The sequence below is a fragment of the Heterodontus francisci genome, chromosome 10, assembly GCF_036365525.1.
Source record: "Heterodontus francisci isolate sHetFra1 chromosome 10, sHetFra1.hap1, whole genome shotgun sequence".
In the NCBI taxonomy this organism is placed as follows: Eukaryota; Metazoa; Chordata; class Chondrichthyes; order Heterodontiformes; family Heterodontidae; genus Heterodontus; species Heterodontus francisci.
In genome coordinates this window covers 86,870,793-86,882,988 of record NC_090380.1, presented here as the reverse complement: position 1 = coordinate 86,882,988, position 12,196 = coordinate 86,870,793, and the positions used below count along the sequence as shown (strand labels likewise).

The window sequence follows — 12,196 nt, the reverse complement described above, 5'->3', positions numbered from 1 at the left end:
GATAGTATGCCCAACATTCTAACCACTCACTCCATAAACAGATTCTTCTGCATTCCTTATTGCATTTATTCGTCACCATTTTATATTTATGGCCCTAGTTTTGGACTTCCCCACCAGCTTTCTGACCATTTTTATGAATCATATTTTAAATCCAAAATCCCAAAAAGAACGGTACTGTTTGGCAAGCTTGTGGGAGTGGCTTAGGGAATAGGATTGACTGGCAGGAGTTTAGAGCCAGGCTGCATTCATATGCAAATGGTGATTTCACACTGACAGTCTGAGTGGAAGGGAGCCCAGGCCGATTGACGTCATCACTATCTGATATGGTTACTGGGAACAATACCCTGAGAAGTAACTCAATCAAGCACAGGCACGACTCAGTCCCAACCGAATCTGGTGGAAGGCAGGAGATGGCTGGGTTATTTTCTTCCAGGAGATAAGCCAGTTAAGCAAGATCGGTTTGAGATTGAAACCCATTGCCTGCTAATGGGGGCTGTCAACACAGGAAACGACAGACATTCAGTAATCAGCACTTTGTCTCTCCTGGTGCCAGGCCTGGGAGCGGGAAAACAAAATATCATTTTTCACAAAGATTTCAAAGGTTATGACTCACTCCAGGCCACAGGGTGGGGATGGTGGGGGTACAGACAGATCACCCGAGTCAATACATCGATCAGTATTGGCTGGAGAAAAGGTGATGGGGTTGGATATATATGGCACTGGTGCTGGCTCTTCGCTCGTCTCCTCGGCATCAATGTTCAGCGAGTCACTCGAGTGGGGCTCGGCTCGATTCTACGGAACCAACAACTTAAGCAAGGAGTTAGGAGGGCGAAAAGGGGTCATGAAAAGTCATTGGCAAACAGGATTAAGGAAAATCCCAAGGCTTTTTATACATATATAAAGAGCAAGACGGTTACCAGGGAAAGGGTTGACCCACTCAGGGACAGAGATGGGAATCTATGTGTGGAGCCAGAGGAAATGGGCGAGGTGCTAAATGACTACTTTGCATCAGTATTCACCAAAGAGAAGGACTTGGTGGATGATGAGCCTATGGAAGGGAGTGCAGATAGTCTCAGTCATCTCATTATCAAAAAGGAGGAGGTGTTGGGTGTCTTGCAAAGCATTAAGGTAGATAAGTCCCCAGGGCCTGATGGGATCTACCCTAGAATACTGAGGGAAGCAAGGGAAGAAATTGCTGGGGCCTTGACAGAAATCTTTGCATCCTCATTGGCTACAGGTGAGGTCCCAGAGGATTGGAGAATAGCCAATGTTGATCCTTTGTTTAAGAAGGGTGGCAAGGATAATCCAGGAAATTATAGGCCGGTGAGCCTTACGTCAGTGGTAGGGAAACTATTAGAGAGGATTATTCGGGACAGGATTTACTCCCATTTGGAAACAAACAAACCTATTAGCGAGAGACAGCATGGTTTTTTGAAGGGGAGGTCGTGTCTTACTAATTTGATTGAGTTTTTTGAGGAAGTGACGAAGATGATTGATGAAGGAAGGGCAGTGGATGTTATCTATATGGACTTTAGTAAAGCCTTTGACAAGGTCCCGCATGGCAGACCGGTACAAAAGGTGAAGTCACACGGGATCAGAGGTGAGCTGGCAAGATTGATACAGAACTGGCTCGGTCATAGAAGACAGAGGGTAGCAGTGGAAGGGTGCTTTTTTGAATGGAGGGATGTGACTAGTGGTGTTCCGCAGGGATCAGTGCTGCGACCTTTGCTGTTTGTAGTATATATAAATGATTTGGAGGAAAATGTAGCTGGTCTGATTAGTAAGTTTGTGGACGACACAAAGGTTGGTGGAGTTGCGGATAATGATGAGGATTATCAGAGGATACAGCAGGATATAGATCGGTTGGAGACTTGGGCGGAGAAATGGCAAATGGAGTTTAATCCGGACAAATGTGAGGTAATGCATTTTGGAAGGTCTAATGCAGGTGGGAGGTATACAGTAAATGGCAGAACTCTTAGGAGTATTGACAGGCAGAGAGATCTGGGTGTACAGGTCCACAGGTTACTGAAAGTGGCAACGCAGGTGGATAAGGTAGTCAAGAAGGCATACGGCATGCTTGCCTTCATCGGTCGGGGCATAGGGTATAAAAATTGGCAAGTCATGTTGCAGCTGTACAGGACCTTAATTAGGCCACACTGCGAATATTGCGTGCAATTCTGGTCGCCACACTACCAGAAGGACGTGGAGGCTTTGGAGAGGGTACAGAAGAGGTTCACCAGGATGTTGCTTGGTCTGGAGGGCATTAGCTATGAGGAGAGGTTGGAAAAACTCGGATTGTTTTCACTAGAACGACGGAGGTGGAGGGGCGACATGATAGAGGTTTACAAAGTTATGAGCGGCATGGACAGAGTGGATAGTCAGAAGCTTTTTCCCAGGGTGGAAGAGTCAGTTACTAGGGGACATAGGTTTAAGGTGCGAGGGGCAAAGTTTAGAGGGGATGTGCGAGGCAAGTTTTTTACACAGAAGGTGGTGAGTGCCTGGAACTTGCTGCCAGGGGAGGTGGTGGAAGCAGATACGATAGCGACGTTTAAGAGACATCTTGACAAATACATGAATAGGAAGGGAATAGAGGGATATGGGCCCCGGAAGTGCAGAAGGTGTTAGTTTAGGCCAGCATCAAGAACGGCGCAGGCTTGGAGGGCTGAATGGCCTGTTCCTGTGCTGCACTGTTCTTTGTTCTTTGTTGTTCTTTGGTACAGAACCAGGAGCGAAATATACAGAAAGAAGCTGCAAGCAAGACAACGGGCAATCGGGGTGAGCATATTGCCTGCGCCTACACATCCAAAAGATCACTTAACCGTGTGAGGGAGTGATTGTCAGTCCCAACCAAACCTTAGAGGGGTTTAGTGCTGGAGGTCCTGTGTTAGGTTATTTCACGAGAGGGTTCTTTTATTAGGCCGTGGTAATTTAGCACAGTCGGGCTTGTTGGACAAACCAGGGTTGTACTGTTTTGACAAGAAATGCTGGATTCACTCAGCAGGTCTGGCAGCATCTGTGGAAAGAGAAGCAGAGTTAACGTTTCGGGTCAGTGACCCTTCTTCGGAAAGTTCCGAAGAAGGGTCACTGACCCGAAACGTTAACTCTGCTTCTCTTTCCACAGATGCTGCCAGACCTGCTGAGTGAATCCAGCATTTCTTGTTTTTGTTTCAGATTTCCAGCATCCGCAGTATTTTGCTTTTATTGTTGTACTGTTTTGTACTGTTTATGAGTGTTATTGTTAATCTTATTAAACACAATACGGTTGAGCCCGAAAAATGTAGGTCTGAGTTTGATCTGTCCATATAATCCTTATCATCCAGAATTGCAATCAGAGGTGTGTCTTCGATACACTGGAGAAAACCACTTACAATTATATCTTACTAAACCTTTTCATAATTGTAGATTTCTTTCAGATAATTCCTCAGTCTTCCCTTTTCTAGAGAAAAGAGCCCCAGCCTGTTCAATATTTCATGATATCACTCAGTTCTGGTATCATCCTTGCAAATCTTTGCACCTTTGCTATGCAACTATGTCTTTTAAAAAAAAGTGAAGGCCAGAACTGTCCATAGTACTCCAAGTGTGATCTATTCAATTTTAACATAGATTCACTGCTTTTCAATTCTATCCCTCTAGAAATAAACTCCAGTGCTTTGTTTACTTTTTTTTAAATGACCTTATTAACCTGCATCACTACTTTTATTGATTTACATATCTGCACTCCTAGATCCATTCTACCTCATTTAGACTCTGAGGAGGGCATCTGTGTCGCAAAATAACATATATGTGATGGAAACAGAAAGCATATTCATCAACATGTTGTTCCTTTTATCGTATGATAAACCTTCAATTTCTGTATCAGAGTCCAAATGGAGGAGATATCTGCAGTACAATGTAATATAGTACTGCACTGAGTATTGCTGGAATGCACAGAGTGTGAAGAAGGGAGTTTGGAAGTTCAGAAGGAGGGAAACAAATAAAATAAATAAGTCACACAATATAGATGGCAGGACAGGTGATGTGTCATGGCTGCAGTATGTGGGAGTTCCTGGATGCCACGGTGTAGTCAGTGTCCACGGATTGAGGAGCTTCGGCTCAGAGTCATTGAGGTGGAGACTGAGCTGCAGACACTGCGATGTATTAGGGAGGGGGAAAGTTATTTGGACACTTCATTCCGGAAGGCAGTCAAACCCCTTAGGATAGGTTCATCTGTTTTGGTCAGTGGTCAGGGACAGGACGGTGTGACTGTACATCAGCGGGTAAGGGGATTGAGAAGGTGGGAGTGGAGGAGCCTCAGCCCTTGCAAATGAGCAACAAGTTTGTGGTTCTTGAAGCTTGTATGAACAAGAGCGAGGGCTATACTGTGGATGAGCAGACCGACCATGGCACCATAGTACAGGAAGCCGTTCAAGTGGGGGGAGCAAAAAAGGAAAGTCGTGGTAGTAGGGGACAGTATAGTGATGGGAATTGACACTGTTCTCTGCAGCAATGAGTGAGAGTCCAGAAGTTTATGTTGCCTGCCTGGTGCTAGGGTTTGGGACATATGCTCAGGGCTGGAGAGGAACTTACAGTAAGAGGGGGAGGATCCAGTCATCATGATCCACGTAGGGACTAACGACATAGGCAGGACAAGGAAAGAGATTCTGTATAGTCACTGTGATGAGCTATGCACCAAATTAAGAAGCAGAACCTCAAAGGTAATAATCTCTGCATTACAGAGTGCAAATTGGAGTAGGGCAAATAAGATTAGAGAAATGAATGTGTGGCTCAAATACTGGTAGAAGTGGGTTTTGGTTCATAGGGCACTGGCACCAGTACTGGAGAAAGTGGGGGCTGTACCATTGAGACAGTCTACACCTGAACCATGCTGGGATCAGTGTTCTCGTGAGCCGCATAACTAGGGAAGTAGAAAGGGTTTTAAACTAAATAGTCAGGGCAAGGGATCAAATTTGGGAAGATGTGGTAAATCAAAGAGTAGAGACAAGACAAGAGAGAAAGGTATTAATATAGGAAAAGATAAACAGTCCATGACAGGAAGGGACAGTGAGTTCAAATCAAAGAGTAAGTCAGCAGACAAGGCTAGAGGTTACAAAAATAATAAAAGGACAAAACTAAAGGCTCTGTATCTGAATGCACGTGGCATTCAAAACAAAACAGATGAACTGATAGCACAAATGCAAATAAATAAGTACGATCTGATAGGCATTGCAGAGCCATAGCTACAGGATCACATAGATTGGGACCTAAATATTGAAGGGTACATGACACGTGGGAAGGACAGGAAGCTAGGAAAAGGTGGAGGGGTGGCTCTGTTAATTAATGATGGTATTAGAACTGAAGTGATTTATGACTTTAACTCCTTATAGGGATTAATCAGGAGTACATCCCTATTTCTGACTTCTGCATTTAGATGTAACCTTTCTGTGTTCCTTTTAAAATCCATATTTGATAGTATGATGAACTAACTCTCCACTTAAGGTTTTACTGGAAACCCCCTGTTTTCTGAAGTTGTAAGCCTTTATCTGGTCAAAATGTTTATAGTTGTGTTTACTTAACCTCTTATTCTTGTGAGTCCATTTTCTATAATTGACTTTTTATGGTACCTTAATACAGCCCCATAAACTAATTACGTTTATTGCTACCTCTTACTGAGGTCACACAGGATATTTCAATGTGTGTGTTTATCTTCCAATTCCCTGGCAACAGATATTCTATTCTAACAGGGACCTTGAAATATTTAACTCTACCTTCTTAATGGGGAATTTCAGTTAGGTCTGAAAACTGATCATCCATTCAATCCCTAACTCGAAAAAGCATAATACAATAACTATTTCTAAATTCTACTTAATTAAACCTATTATACCTATATTCCATCACAGCACAATAGAGAGGGCTGACCTAAGTTCAGGAAACCAGGATGTAGAAATGGTTTGCGTAGAGATGAGAAATCATAAAGGCAAGTCACTTGTGGGAGTGGTGTACAGGCCCCAAAACAGTAACCACACGATAGGAGGGCGTATAAAGGAAGAAATAATGAGTGCTTCTCAGAAAGGTACAGCAATAATCATGGGGGATTTTAATCTACATATAGACTGGAAAAATCAGATGGGGAAAGGTAGCCTAGATGAAGAGATCAAAGAACGTTTTCGGGATAGTTTCTTACAACAGCACGTTCTGGAGCCAACCAGAGAGCAGGCTATATGAGACCTGGTATTGGGCAATGAGATCAGATTAATTGATGACCTCATAGTGAAGGTGCCACTGGGCAGCAGTGATCATAATATGTTTGAATTTTACATTCAGTTTGAGGGAGAGAAGAGTGGGTCTAAGACTAGTATTTTAAATTTAAATAAGGGCAATTATGAGGGCACAAAAGCAGAGCGAGCTAAAGTGGCCTGGCAAAGTAGGTTAAGGGATAAAAAGAAAAAGTGCTGGAAATACTCAGCAGGTCTGGCAGCATCTGTAGAGAGAGAAGCAGAGTTAACGTTTCAGGTCTGTGACCTATCATCAGAACTGGCAAAGGTTAGAAAAGAATTAGGTTTTAAGCAAGTGAAGGGGAGGGGAGGTCAGGGAGAGAACAAAGGAGAAGGTGTTTGATAGGGCAGAGGGCAAGAGAGATTAAATAACAAAACTGTCCTGGAACAAATGCAAAGAGTGTGTTAATGAAAGACGAAGCATTAGTCCAGAGAGACTGTGAATAGCAGAATAATGAGCAGCTCTGACTACATGAAAAACAGGCACATGGTTAAAAAATAAAATATAAAAAAAGGCCAGTCATACTCTGAAGTTATTGAACTCAATGTTCAGTCCGCAAGACTGCAGAGTGCCTAATCGAAAGATCAGGTGCTGCTCCTCAAGCTTGCATTGATGTTCACTGGAACACTGGATCAGGCCAAAGACAGAAATGTTGGCATGAGAGCAGGCGGGGCAGTGTTGAAATGGCAAGCAACCGGAAGCTCGGGGTCATTCTTTCGGATTAAGCAGAGGTGTTCTGCATTTGGTCTCCCCAAAGTAGAGGAGACTGCGTTGTGAGCAGCGAATACAGTATAGTAAATTGAAATCTTGGGAACAGAGTTTTTGGAGCAGGGACTGAAGACAATGGCTTCAGTCTTCCCATTATTTAATTGCAGGAAATTTCAGCTCATCCACGACTGGATGTCAGACAAGCAGTCTGACAAGTTAGAGACAGTGGAGGAGTTGAGAGAGGTGGTGGTGAGATAGAGCTGGGTGTCGTCAGCATACATGCTGTCTGATAATGTTGCTCAGGGGCAGCATGTAGATATGAAATAGGAGGGGGCCAAGCATAGATCCTTGGGACACACCATATGTAAAGATACGGGAGCAGGAGGAAACTCCATTGCAAGTGATTCCATGGCTACAATTAGATAGATAAGAATGGAACCAAGTGAGAGCAGTCCCACACAGAGGGACAACAGGGGAGAGGAGTTGAAGGAGGATGGTGGGGTCAACTGTGTCAAAGGCTGCAGACAGGCTGAGAAGGCCGAGGAGGGAAAGTTTACCTTGGTCATAGTCACATTGGATGTCATTTGTGACTTTGATAAGAGCTTGGTACTGTGGCAGGGTGGAAACTTGATTGGAAGGATTCAAACATGGAGTTCTGGGAGAGATGGGCATGGATTTGGGAGACGACGACATGGTTAAAAACTTTGGAGAGTAAAAGGAGGTTGGAGTTGGGGCAGGAGTTTACAAGGCTGATGGGGTCAAAAGTTTTTTTTGAGGAGAGGCGTGATGACAGCAGATTTAATGGAGAGCTGCCATCATGGTTGCAGATACCAGTGCTGAAAGGGACACGCAGGCTCTCACAGTAGTCCAGCAATCTGTGCTCCAGCAGTTTATTAGGATTGCTGAGCCGCTGGCCCGGGGGGAGTGGCAGTGGCTCCATGGTGCACAAACCTGCTGTCCTCTCTCAGGATGTCAGCATTTGTACTCCTACACTGCCATGTGAACAATGCTGTTTCTGTCGCCTCACAGTAAACCAGCCCAAACTGCTGCCACAAAGCCAAGGTGTTTCCGTCTGAAGCCGGGCAGTCAAGACCCAAAGTGACTTGAGAGCATCATCCAAAGCCAGCTGCAGTCTCTTCTATTGAAAGTCAGCAGCCTTCCACCAGCCATACTGCAGCCTTTGGAGTAGCAATGTGTAAAAGCATTTGAACAGACAAAGGCACCTGTAAGACAGACACTGAAGTAATGCACAAGGGTGAATGTTTCAGTTGATATGTATTTTTGGATGTGTTGTTAGATAACATTTTTACAGAAAGATTTTTGTTGGTGGCTTTTAAAGGGGGCAAGAGGATAATGTGATGGAACATTGCAGATGAATGTGAATTGTGGAACAATGCTATTAAAGGATTCCTAAGGGAACTTCATCCAGAGTGAAGGGGTCCAGATTCTCAACCTCACCTTCTCCTCTTCCTTGTCATCCTCCTTCTCTGTATTTCTGGTATTTGCGCAGTTGTGCAGGATACAGCAGACCACCATGAAGTTGGAGACATACTACTGAGAGTAATGTAGGGCTCTGCCAAGTGGTCCAGGAAGCAGAACCATTGCTTGAGAATGCTGGTGTTCTGCTCCATGATGTTTCTGGTAGCAGCATGGTCCTCGTTGTAGGCCTGTTATCTTTGTCTGATCGGGTCGTGGAGGGTAGTCACCTTACTCGATTGAAACATATAAGATCCTGAGGGGTCTTGACAGGGTGGATGTGGAAAGGATGTTTCCTCCTGTGGGAGAATCTAGAACTAGGGGTCACTGTTTAAAAATAAGGGGTTGCCCATTTAAGACAGAGATGAGGGGAAACATTTTCTCTCAGAGGGTTGTGAGTCTTTGGAACTCTCTTCCTCAAAAGACAGTGTAAATGATTATTTTTAAGGCAGAGGTAGATAGATTCTTGATAAGCAAGGGGGTGGAAGGTTATTGGGGGTAGGCGGGAATTTGGGTTGAGGTTACCATCAGATCAGCCATGATTTTGTTGAATGGCGGAGCAGGCTCGAGGGCTGAGTGGCCTACTCCTGCTCCTAATTCGTATGCTCGTATGCTGAATGAACTCTGCATCACCAACATCTTCTTCCAGGGCAGACATCGTCACAAGGTATCATGGCATCAACCAAGGTGTGGACAGTAGCACCAGCTAGACGAGGAGGCACAATCTGCCTCAAGAAGGTATTGTCCATTATCGTTGATCTTGCCCACACCATGACAACCGGGGCACATTGACCATGAATCACTGTCTGTCCCAACATGTGTGTTGAAGTCACCCAGGATGAAAAGCCTCTCACCATTCGGGATATTCCTCAGAATGTCATCAAGGGAGTCATAGAAATGCTGGCCTTCAGAGTTGGTGTGTAAATGCATACGATGTCAACTGTGCGTCATTTGATGATAACGGCAGGGAGGTAAGGCGTTCTGAGGTTGCTACTGGTGGCACAATTGACTGTGTCAGCCGGTTGACCAGAGACAAGCTGTTCAGGTTTCTATTTATAAAGGCAAAGTTTTAATTACTTTTTATTATGTACAGGTAGCATATCCGATGAAGCCTACACCATGCTCATAGTGCTCTTCACTCTTTCCATGCCAGTAGAACATGTAATTACCCTCTCAAATAGAGCCTGTGTCAGCAAATCTGGTTTCTTGTAGAGCGGCAATGTCGACACCAAGCTTGTATAGCTCACGGTATATCAGGGCTGATTTGTGTACACTATCTGTGGAGTGTGGGTCGCTGTTCATTCCAGGACATATAGTCCTCACATTCCAGCTTCCAAGCCGATAGGTTACCTTTCTTTGTTTGCTGCGTAGCGTAGGCATGGTTTTAGGAGGTGCAGACTCGCCTCGCATCTGCACCCACCCTTCGATCACATAGGCTGGTGCCAGAGGAAAGATGAAAGCATATATGTCTGGGGCTTATTCGGTTGCATGAGTTTCCGGAAGGTACTAACTTGAGGGAAACACCAACTGCTTAATGGCGGCAGCAACCAACAGGGCCCAGATCACCACAAACATAGATGTGATCTTGTCTCCAGGTGTGTGAAAGAACCTGCCTCCAGGTTGCCACATCCGTCCCCCGAACCTTCTGGCTACTCCCCCAAGTAGTCAATCTGAGATGACTGTAGGTTGCTTAGGAGTAATCTTGACCAGGATGTTCCTGCTTTTTTGGGCCACTGATGTGGTCTGTAACTCCCCCACCATACACTTTGAGAAGAGCTGAGACCAGCGAACTGAGCACAAACGAGGGAATAAAACCTATGACCTTTCTGGTCTTAACCATGTGGTGCAGTTGGTCACTTTGCTAGTGGGGCAGCCTTGCTTACACATTTTGGGCTGAATTTTACTGGCCCCTCGACGCCGTCGGTAGCGGCGCGGGGGCCGGTAATTTCTGTGGGGAGAGGCCCACCTCTACCCGCGACGGCGAGAAGGGCCCGCCGCATATTACCAGCAGTGGCGGGATATCGGTGCGGCCCCGCGCTGCATAGCAGCGGCACCACAATTAGCATACAGTACTTACCTTTGCTGATTATGCAGCCCGCCGCCTCTACACTGACACTTCCTGATTTTTCGATGAATGGGTGGCCGTCACATGCCGTCCAGTTCACGATTGGAAAAGCCGGCGGATCCACAGAGGCAGAAGGTTTCGCGACAGAAGGTAAGTTTCTTTTCAGGGGTCTCACTCATCATATCTAAAGGGAGGAGGGAGGGGGGCATTACAGGGGTCCCACACTGCATACTGAAAGGAAGGGTGGAGGGATACACAGGGGTCTCACTCTGCATTCTTAAAGGGAAGGGGTCTGGGATAACTGGAGGGAAAGCTCTGCTGGCATGAAGGGAGGTACTGTGTACCATCCTCTGTTAACAGTGTACGCTCTGTATTTGTGAGGGGGCAATGGTACACTAGGCACCCTGTGTGTGCCAGAAAGGGGAGGAACATTAAGGTTATATGGATGGTGTGGGCAATTGATTCTGCTGGTAGGATCATGATGTGGTCATGTTGTGCCACTCTGAGTGTTGGCCATGATGGGCACTGCCATGGCACACCACATAGTTGATCCAGGAAAGCAGCTGATGTACCCGTGAACACCAATCCCTGACCTGTTAGGAACCTTCAAATACATGCAGGGTTCAACTTCATTTATCACTTGGAAATAGGTATGGCTCATCCTACATTGTGTGATCCTCTGCACGTGAGGATCCGTATGCACCAGAGGCAAAATCAACAGGCAGGTGTGGTCCACGTATAGGCCGCCGGTCATGAGCAGCAGCCCCCAAAGGGAACTCGCCATTACGCTTGCTGTGCATGTACAGGCCCCACATGACATGCCATCGGATGTCAGAGCCACTGTCAGAGGTGATTGCGCATGTAGAGAGGTTGGTGACACATCTTTGTGCCCTGCTCAAGGATGTATTTATATTGCTGTGATACCTGTGCATTCCAATTTGTTTCAGTGTGTTCTCTGTAAACCTTTTATGGAATGTGCAAATTTACGATTATTCACCCAGGTGTGGCACGCTTACAAGAAGGAATGTTACACTGAGTGGGAGAGAGGATCGCAACTTCACAGGACACAGCAGGTTAAGTATGTGGCAGCAAAGCAGAAAGTGCTGGGGTAACCCCAGCAGGTCTGTGAACTTGGACAAGTTAACTCTGCCCCACTCTTCAGCAGGCAGTTAAGTATTTCTTTGACAGCTGTCAGGAAGCAGGTGCTGGGGCGCTTAAAATAGGGCCCCAGCACCTGCTGCACAGCTGTCAATAACTCTCTCACTGCACCCAATGTCCCGCCACGTCATATGGGGAAGGGGTGGCGGCCAGAAAATGTGGGTGTGTCTGAATAAAATTCAGCCCTTTTAAAAAAAGTAATTTCAATGTCTACTGCCAAAATCAAAATAAGAATTTCCTATATATATATTATATATATATATATTCTTTGAGGCTAGGAAGCAGATAGTTTTTGTTTTTCTGACATAGAAGCGAAGAATGTTTCCTAAAGGTTACGACTGGGAGTGGTTGCAGAAATCTAATTAAGGAGCTGTTACCAACATTTTTCGAACTGAACTGGTTGGAGACAACGATTAAAGGTTCTAAAGGTAAAATTTTAATTACTTTTTTATTATGTACGTGTAGGATATCCGATGAAGCTTACTTAAGCTTGGTTGGAATGTTAAGTAAATTCAAGTGTGTTCAAAATAAAAACAC

At 45.3% G+C, this 12,196-nt stretch overlaps 1 protein-coding gene across 1 annotated transcript in view; it reads left to right on the top strand.

The window, feature by feature from the left end:
• The first annotated feature begins 11,931 nt into the window (after positions 1-11,931).
• LOC137374593 (NXPE family member 3-like) overlaps positions 11,932-12,196 on the top strand; it is a 41,321-nt gene continuing 41,056 nt past the window's right edge. The window contains exon 1 of the mRNA XM_068040931.1: positions 11,932-12,087. The gene's annotated coding sequence lies outside the window, so the exon portion shown is untranslated. The remainder of the gene's footprint in view (positions 12,088-12,196) is intronic.